Below are 10,972 nucleotides of genomic sequence, written 5' to 3'. Positions count from 1 at the left end.
AGGAAAATTAGCTATCCTCTTAAGTAAGGTGTGTGAATCGCTTTATTGTCAACGACAGGGCCTAGCATAAGTCCATAATTGAAGTCGCGCTTGTTGTATGGAGTCGCGCGCGAGAACGCAACTCATGCTAGACCGTCTTAGCCAATGTGTAGCTATTCTAACGGCCTGTCTGGAGAAACCTTAATAGTTCCATTATTTTTAATGACGCTTTCCCGATCATAATACAATGTTTGTGTCATAAATCATTGTTTAGCAGCCACTGGGAGATTTCTAACGATTCTATGTGGTTATAAAATGTATGGTTGCTTCAAATGGTGTGAAATGCTGCGAGCTCTTTGTGGCGGTGAAATAAGCTATTAAGTATATACGTAAATATGATCATAAGCAGGATTTTTCTCAGATTTTTTAGTGTCTTCAGTTATTACTGTTATTAGTAGTAAAGCTGGTACATTTTTCTTAAAAACGTCACAATTTTAGGCAACTGAAATAGTACATTTCGATGCTAGTGCGGAAGGTATGTCATTACTTCACGAGTACCGAGATATCTTGCCACGAGCCGCAGGCGAGTGGCAAGACTCGGGACGAGTGAAGAATGACATTTCCGCACGTGTATCGAACGACGTTTTTTAATACAGTTGCGAAAAAATAAGAAAAACATTGTTAATCGTACACTAAACAAAAGTGGTAGAGTCTGTGCGGAAAGAGAAGAGTCGTGGAATGTATGGGGCTCAATACATTCCACGACTCTTCTCTTTCCGCACAGACTCACAGCTGAACAGTGACAGCTCGGTTAGACGTCGTCTTTAAGTATATTATATCTATGGGCGTTTGGCAGCTATTCCGTTCCATTCAGTCAACTTATTAAGAACAGAATTTTCAATATTGAATATTAAAAAATAAACGTATTATAATGATGAAGAGGTAAGTAATTAAATGTGAAATATGTAATATTTTTCGTATTCTTACATTAACGGTAGGTTTTTATGCTGATTACGACGTTTAAAGGAAACTAATATTAACACTCATCAATAAGTAGTCGTGAATTGGAACAAGTATAAATTTAAAAAAATTGGAAAAGTAAAAAGCACTAGTTCGAGATAACCAACTTTCCGCACGCTAAACAGCTACGTAAAGTAGCACTTTTTGAGCAACTGTATTAAAAATAAATATATATGTACCTATGTACTCATTAATAAAAACGGAGTTTACTGTAGGTATAATTTTATACCACGCTCGATCATTAAAGAATATTTAAAAAAAATACTATTAATTAGAAAAGTTTTTCTTAAACTCCGCAACGTATTATTTGTATGATTTTATTTTCCTATCACCGTTTTCAATTCCGTTTTATTACTTTTATCTTTAAAACTTCCTTCATTTATTTTTTTTAGTAGTTTCCGAGAACTTTTTGGAAAAATGCGAATTTTGTTGCAACTTATACATAACATCAGCCTACCTACAAGGCTTCAGATCATTTAATTTTGTGGATATGGACATGTGAGCACACCTTTACTTGTAATATTTCATGTCACCAATATTTCTCATTGTGTGTCGGACCCACTTAACGCGTCGCGGCGATATAAATAATGTCCGTGATAAATGATAAATGACAATTGAAAAGGCAGTAAGCGACGTTGGGTTTGTTAATGTTTCTGTCGTTATTAATTAACTAGCATACGGAATATTTAAATCTGAAGGTAAATAATAGCTTAGTTAAGGTCACTCTGGAATCAATTTAAAAGACCTATAGGTACCTATTATAAAAAATGTAACAAATCTTTCAAACTGGTTGAGTGCAGTAGGTACACTTTTTCCTAAAAAAGTTTAACAAAATATCGAGTTTTGTTTATTGTCAAAAAACTAACACGTTCGACTTATAAGTAATAAAATGTATTTGTCTTATTTATTTAATATATCATTTTTGAATTGGTAACTATAATGCATTTAAAAATTGTATCGTAATTGTTTTTCGCTCTTTTAAAATAAATATAAAAATCGAAACAAATCTAAACCTACGTCAAATTATGTAAAATGAACAACAGGGACTACGTTTGTATGGAGAAAGATCATCCCCTTTCCTCTTAAGGGATACGGAGTGATAAGCGGTAATAATAATGATAGTTAAACTAAAGAATAAATAATAGTACTAGGTACAGAAAACTCACTCTCTAACAAAACGAGTCTGTTACGATCAGCACAGATATGGCCGCTACGTGGAGACAGCGCCACGCGCGGCTTATGGCTTTCCCCAAAATTGGTGCGGAACGGATGTACCTACTTTTAGCTACCTGTAGCAAAGCGACGAAATAGCGGAGTGAGCCACGCCTGGTTAATCTAAATAATTGTATATGGCGGCAAGACTTAAAAGAAGTTTGTTAACCCAACTATAGCCATTAATTAATACATTGTGTTGTGCATCCATCATACATTAATTTATATTGTAACTATATAACTTTTTATTAAAATATATGTGGCTTTCCACAAAAAAGGATCCTTATGTTTCAAAAGCAATAAGGACCATTCTATCCGAAGTTTTGTCATAATATCGATAAAAAAGGTCCTTTTTGTTTTGAACTTGAAGCATAACGACCCTTCTGTGGTGGAAAGCCACGTTCATTATAAAGTTATAACATACACTTTATCAATATTGTGGGTCACCATGGTTCCCAGGGTTGAATTGTATTATTTTCAGAAGAATAAAGCTGTCAATTCGGAGGCGGCAGATGGTGCGTAACTTTTTAAAATATGGTCAAGCGTGAACTGGACAAGTTCTTAGATTCTTCGAAGGCACAAATTCACATGTAGTGAAATTAAGTTAGCGTCAGCTAAAATTAAGTGCGGTGTGCATAAAAAACCGTCTTGATCAGTTACTGAACGACCTGACTCTAACCTACACTACATTACGTAGGTATTTGTGACGTCCCATGGTAAAGGTACCTTATGGCGGTTGGCGCTTACGTTATTATTAACGCCGCTCGAATATTATTGCGGCGCTATGCGACGTAAGCGCCAGCCGCCATAAGGTGCCTTTTTCCGTGGAACGTCACATTTGATCATGTAATGCTTTCATCTACCCTCAACTGGCTTAAGGACCCATTTGAGGGTAGATTTTGTTTACTTTTATTTAAATAAGTACCTAAACATACAGACTACAAAATCGAAAACAATACCGTGAGTATTTTATTCGACTTTTACAATTATTCTTAATAGAGCAAACTTAAACTCAATATTTATATTCAAAAACACCTAGGGACCCCTAAATCGGGCCGGCGGCGCGAGAAAGGCCGCATTAAATTATTATGATTTATATGTTTTAGAGCAACGAGCCCCCTCATTACGAATAGCCTTAACGAACTGGCTTGATTTAGTTTCGAAATCGACCGGTAGATGTCGTTACTCGTGTGTGAAACGCACACTGACTTTCTACGCAAGTAAGTTTGTGGCCGTCGCTACTGCACTACTATTTGTATTGAAACACTTCACTTGATAACTTAATACTTATTTATTGCGAAATTAAAATTTACCTTCTTAGGGGCTGTAAAAAAATCTAGCGCGAAGTATTTGACAGCGACATCTAGTGAGACATTGAGCAAGTATAAAAACTAAACATTACCACCATTATATATAGTGGGTTTTGCACATTTATATAATGTAAAATCATTTTTAAACCAACAGAAATCTTCGAACCCTCGTAAAAAGCAAGAAATAAACACATCGGGCGCTCAATACATTGTAAGGCAAATTGTTCAGAGATGTGAAAAATACTTTCTAAAAAGTATTTAAATACAAAATACAAATACTTCCTTGATAATACTATTTCAAATGCAAAATACAAAATAGTTTTTGAATTTGTATTTAAATACAAAATACGAAATAGGTATTTTCAAAATACTTTTTAAAAATACAAATACTTTGCGATAAAAGGTACTCTGAGTAGTGAATACCTACTCTGAATTAAAAAGTATTACTCGGAATTTCCGAGTTGAAAAGACTCTTTATTCTTTGAAATCAATCCTCTATCTAAAGTGCAACTTTCTAGTTGTTTGCTCATATTAACCGGTAGGTTGTAGGTATGGATGATGGTTTATAACGGCCAACTTTTAAAGCATTAATTTCTAATGTTTTACAGCTAGTATAATGCCTCTCGTTAGTGTGATGAAAACGTCTCGTTTGTGTTTCACCAGGGCAGAAAAGTTTGTTCTCCTCTCGTGCCTTGAAACCCTCGCAATACTCAAGATTCCACTTTTTTAACCACTCGCTACGCTTGTGGTCATGTGCGACGTTACTAAACAGATTCAACAGTTCCATGTTAAAAGAATGAGAGAGTTGCCAGCATTGTAACATCAGAAGAGATTTTAACTCCTATACCTACATTACCTACTATAAAGTATTTTGTATTTTGAAAATAGAAAATAGGTCCCAAAAACTATTTCAAATAAAATACAAAATAGTTTTCTTCAAAAGGTATTTAAATACAAAATACAAAATAGGTATTTTGCATTTTGTATTTGCATTTTAAATACAAGTATTTCAAATAAGTCACATCTCTGAAATTGTTTACCCGACGACAAGTCTAAACACCACCGCCATGATTGAGCCATCTCCCACCTGACATTACTCACAACTCTATTGCACTATAAATAAGTTCTAGAATCAATTATCTGTGAGACAAAGGCTTGCTGTAAAGTAAGCGAGCATAACTCAAAGTGCACTGAAATTTGTTGCGGTTACTTTACTACACAATGTGGCAGGTAAATCTTGTTTGGCTCCTATTGGGATGAGATTGGTTTGTGGTGGTTTCTGGCGACATAGAGGCAATGTGTTGAAATGGGTAACTTAGTGTTAAGGCGCAGCCGGCGTATTATGGATGGTTTTACTTTTATCCAAGTGATAAAATAACTGTCACTTTTTAACACCGCGAGATAGAGTGTGACGGACACAGTTTCATCACGCTGACACGTAGACAAGAACGACCATCATATCCGTACAGGTCCTTCTCCGAACAGAGGGATTAATGAGTTCGTTAAAAAATAACAGCACGCATTTTTAGAAGCAAATAATTATAATGTTAGTAGCTTTTGTACTACATAAAAATATGGCGCGTTTTAGATTATGTATTTTAGATTATGTATTTCTCTAACAAGCGAAAGTTGCTTAGCAAGAAAAAGGTCTCAAGTCTGCTATTCATATAGAGTATTTAGGGTCCAATTTTTATGAAGCTAGCTGTTTTTGAAAACTGGCTTTTTGGATCTCCCAACCAATTGACTGCTGATCACAGGCTTTAAAGCTGATGCAAACGATGTTTGTGTTGTGTTGAACGAGTGTTTATGTGAAAAAATGGAATCCAACGTTGTTAATTTGATTCGCGCATCAGCAATACCTAAACCAATACAATTACTGCGATGCGCAGACTCGCAGAGCAGCCTAAATGCCTAGTGCTACTAGGGTTACCATATGAAACATTTGAATAACCTGAAAAGAGTCCGGACATCGCCCTAAAAATCCTGACATTTCCTGAACGATCATTACTCCACCACCACCCTGAAGTTTCTTTGAAGTTTTTTTAAATTATTTTAACTTTATTAACTCGTTTCTGCCAAGAATATTTTGCCATCAACCATCGGTATTATGCTGTAGCTTGAGCACAAGAGCACAAAATTTCCCTTTTCTTTGCCCAACTCCAAGCGTTTAGCTAGCGTCTAGTATTTAGTTTGTTGAGGTTCCTATTAGGGAGTGCTCCCGGTACTGGTTTTCTATACAAATACAGTACCGGAACCGGGAATTCCCGGTTCTCGCCATACAAACTCAGTACCGGGAGCATTCCCTATTTCCTATATAAAAACCCTGACACTCGCCAAGTCTACCCGCAATCCTGACAAAGGCCCAAAAATCCTGACATGTAATGGAAAATAATGACGTATGAAGTAAGACGTAAGTTCCTACGCTAACGATTTTTTCAGATTGTTCAAGTTACTCCTCTTGATCGTCCTTCATCAAAAATCACACCCTTTCTTAAACTGCTCGAAGTAGTTACAATAATTCATCGACTTGTATTGTTTATCTAATTAACTTAACACCTTTATTTATTAGAGAGTCGATTATAAATCGATTCTCCACGCACCGCACAAAGCTATCATCCGATCACAAATCGATTGTGACAACTCCAATGAAGACATCAAATTGAAAATCACCATCGCCGGCCCGTAATAACCTCTTTTATTGCCTTGATATATTGCCCGTACTTCGTGATTACGTAGTGAAAATGACGTTTCAACAAAACATTGTATTAAAAAAATGAATAATGACTTCTTCACCGACAACGTCATTACGAAGCGCGGTCACCGCTCGGCGCGAGATTCTATCTAACATCATTCTACTTATATTCTTTAGATTAGACTTTATTTCAGTGTGGAAAGGTTTATTATTCTTCGCAGGGAAAAGTTTTGAGGTTATATTGTAAAATGAGGTTTAACATACAGTTTTAAAGTTAGTTCTTGATTGTAAAACGTTAGGTTGTATTGAGAAGTTTCCTGTGATGGCGTGGAGAATCGGATTGACAGATAAGAAGGTTATTATTATCACATTTTACTTAGAGTACATGCATTTACATAAGATAATGCGCTGTAATTTGTACGAACGACAGTGGAAATAAACTATTGTAGGTGCGTTGATGGATATATGCTAATGACTTTTTTCTATTTATTTCGGATTGTTTATGCGTAGTTAGATTCAGTGTCATTTTAAACATAACTGATGTGTCAAAGTATAAATACAGTGTATGTGATATGTACAGCAGGTTTAACATCATCATCATCATCATTCTCTTGCCCTTGTCCCATTCACTTGGGGTCGGCGCAGCATGTCTTTCTCTTCCACACCTCTCTGTCGCCCGTCATTTCATCATTCACTTGCATTCGTTTCATATCATCTCTCACACAGTCCATCCACCTTTTCCTCGGTTTTCCTTTCCTCGTACTTCCCTCCACATTCATTCGTAATACCTTTCTCGTCACATGACTTTCATCCATCCGCATCACATGCCCGTACCACGCTAGGCGATTTGCCCTTACTTTTTCTGTTATGGGTGCAACTTTCAGGCTTCCTCTTATATACTCATTCCTTATCCTATCCATTCTCGTCACGCCACACATCCATCTCAACATAACATATTAGGTACATACTTTCATAATGTTATTTCTTCTAAATAAAAATTCGTATATTAGTCGATTTTCAGTATTTTTGATAGATTTATTAATTTTATTATAGATCGAGCGAACTAAACGCCTGAAAATAAACTGCATTTTCGGAACAAAACAATGTATTATTCAGTCCAGGAAAAGTCATAATTTTTCAGCCAGATGACTGGACTTTGTCTTGTATGGGTTTTTTTGGAAGCGCTGTATAATTCATGGAGCTTACACGCGTTTAGGTCGAGACATTCACGCTGGCTATGGTTTTTGTCAAAACAACAACAACTTGCGCAAAATACTGGTTCTCTGTGGCAGTTCTATACGTAGCAATAATAGTTCAATGGCGATAAAGATAGAAATTGGCCGGTCAATATACGAAGTTGTTAGTGCTTGGCGTCCCTACCTTATCGTTGTGATTTGTGATATATACAAAAGAAAGCAGATGGACCCAGAGACGTCCTTCACGCGTCATGTCTGTCACAGTTAATTTACAATGACATACAACGCTTTGCTTTCAACCATAATCGGGTTTTTTAATGTTTGTGATAATTTATTAAATGCCGCTTAAATCAGGCGAAGAATATACTTATTTCTCCGTGCCCTTTCCCATTTCATTTGGGGTCGTCTCTTTGTAAACTTTTAAATTCGTATGTTCAGAAATACTATATAATGACATTTCTTTATTTTTGGAAACTTACTGCAACATAGTAACATATATATGTAGACAAGTCAATTTGCTCCAGTTGACTGGACTTGGACTAAGGCAGAAGGAATATTTTCCACCTGATTTTGAACTTTATTTCATAGTTGGGGCTAATTTTGCATAATTCCTGACACCCTTAATATGCCTTCTTAACTTAACTTTTTTAACTTCTACTCGGCTATATCGTACCTACGTCACAGAATAAATAACCCCTCAACTGTGGGAGCGCCTTTCAGGCGGTCATAAAATTGGCGGTTTATCTGTGGCTCAACCTGCCAGGTTCGCATAATTTGCGCCTAAACTTAAGGTAAAATATCAGTGAAACATATGTTTAACTCGCTCTGACATATTTAATCGTGGAGTGAATGAAGCAAGACAGCTAGCAAGCGAACATTTGAATGATCAACGGTTGAAAAAGTCGTTATCTTTCGTCAGTCAAAAACAGCCACTGTGACGAGTAGGATGTTACGTGTTTTTATAGTAAAATTGTGGATTTTTATGGTGAAACCGTTAAAAAGCTGAGGAAATGTCAGTAAACTTTTGTTAATATTATGTTTGGGTGTGTTTTTAGAATAATATAAGTGCTAAAGGTGTGAACAAATGACATGCCAAGTCATAGTCGAAATTTTCTTACTCGGTTTCTTATTATTTGTATAAGTTTTACTATGTCTCAAAACAATTATAATATGTCATAGTTCATATAGATTATATTAAATACAATGAAATTACTTTAAAATCTGTTTAAAGTGAATAATAGCTATCAAACTAAATAACGGTCGGCACATAACCTCTCGGGCTGTCGCAACAGACTGGACGAGCACCTGCCAGGCTGTCGCCACCGCCACAGACGGCGCTGTCATGTTACTAACGCACGTTTGCATAGCATGGACATTCCACTTACTAACTAATTCTACGATACTTCTCTTTCCACATAGGCTATAATAACACAGCTCAGCGCAACTGTAATGAGTGAGAGCAAGGGCTGGACTTTTAATTTGTAAGATTATAGTTTGGTCCATGAAGTCATTATACTGAGATTGACGAGTATAAAAAATTTAATATAAATTAATTATGCAAGGGTTTTAATATGGGTACTAGGCGACAGTGATGATGATGATGATAATAATAATGATGGTGGTGGGGTTTGCTATTAAGATTTTAGGTGTTACTCTTCACACATTCTGAAATATCCCTTTATTGCTCTTACGGTCTAGGTATGTCCATATTAATCAAACCATATAGATGTGATTTGGTCTATATTTGTCTTGTTTTCAGATCAAGTTTTTAGATGTTTTTTGTTTAATAAGAACAACTGCGATTATTTATTATTAAATATTGTTTCATTAATACCCTGAGAAACGGAATTTCTTTGGATTAAGGCTGCTGGTTGCTGTGATTTTTCAACATTTTGTGGGCTATCAATGCTGCATGAATAAATAAAAGCATTTTTTAAACATTTCTTACCATATAACTACTGCACCTGCATTACTATTACTTTGGCCACAGATAGTTTACAACTTAAATTTCTTATTTATGTATAAAATTATTACATAGGGTGTGGTAGGACTCCACAATGCATGTAATTAGAAACTTATTTACGTGCGCCATTTCTAGGGCAGACATAATTTCAATAAAGTTTTCAAATGGTATATTTCATGTATTTAATTGATAAGCCTGACATTTTATGTTTTTTTGATGTATATGATTACATTATGTACATTATTAGAGTAACAGATACGCCTAAAAACTGTTTATTTTTTTATTACAATAGAAAATGAAAGATACATTTCGGTACCTATAATTTGAATTCGACTGTACAGTTATTTTATGTTAGTTTAATGGTCGTAATTTTAAGTAGCAGTTAGATAATTAAATAAAGAGCAGAAAAAATACAAACTATAGACTGTATCATTGTAAAAAACGGAAAAAATCGCAATTTTCCACTTGCACGTGGACCTAGAAACCCTGTCTGTGGAGCAGACCCCTTAGGCTGCCACAGATGAGGGGGAGCGGCCATATTCATCTCCCACAGCTGAGGGGATAATAGTCCTAGGTACAGAAGTCTAACAAAACGCGTCTGTTACGATCAGCACAGATATGGCCGCTAGATGGCGACAGCGCCACGCGCGGCTTATGGCTTTCCCCGAAATTTCGAACGGATCTACTTTTAGCTACCTGTAGCAAAGCGACGAAATCGCGGAGTGAGCCACGCCTGCATGCCTACGTACCTATTGTCTATACATATTATAATATAAAGTGATCACTGATAACTTTAAGCTTACTCTATTTCTTTATAACCGGCTGCAACACAACGGTTGCCACAACCATAGTCACGAGTGTCACGACACCGTCTTCTGTAATAAGGAATATTTCTGAAATACAGTTCGAAGCCGCCGCGAACAATTATGCTATCACTCAAATTGGCAATGTCACAACTTTGTGCTATGCTGAAAGCCTTTTAATTTATTAAATAGCGGGATGGTTTGAATTACAAGCTTTTTTTAAACCTGTCCTGTTAGAAACTGAAATAAATGTCATATACTAAAAAAACTGCCGTATTCTAACTTTAAGATATTCACAAGAGACGACACGTACTAAATAGATCCATTCTAGATACGTTATGGTTTAAATATCAACTAGTTCTCTTTTGTAGGTAAGTATAATTTATAGTTTGTATTTTTATTTTATTTCTCGTTTTAACTTTAGTTTATGTCTATTTCAAAATCCGATTCGGGCCCAAAGTGACCAAGGCCTCCAGTGCCCCAGGCTGGAATGGAACCTGCGTCTTCTCCAGCGATCTGTCCTGTTAGTATGTATGTTAGTGGTGGAAGGGATGGAAGGTAATAGGCTAGCCAACTAGCATGGAATTTTAAAGACGAAGGGAGCTGAGTTTTAAATATTTTAGGTAATCCTGCGTAAAATCTCAAAAATCGAGGTTTCGTACTCGACTGTTTCCTCCTCCAAAACTTAACCAATCGTAACTAAATTTGGAAATCTAAATGATTATGAAATTATCTGTGTCGGACCGTTTTAGATATTAACAATATTAATTCGCGTTAAAAAATCATTGTTCTAGCAT

The sequence above is a fragment of the Cydia fagiglandana genome, chromosome 9, assembly GCF_963556715.1.
Source record: "Cydia fagiglandana chromosome 9, ilCydFagi1.1, whole genome shotgun sequence".
Taxonomy (NCBI): domain Eukaryota; kingdom Metazoa; phylum Arthropoda; class Insecta; order Lepidoptera; family Tortricidae; genus Cydia; species Cydia fagiglandana.
Note: the sequence above shows the minus strand (reverse complement) of the source record.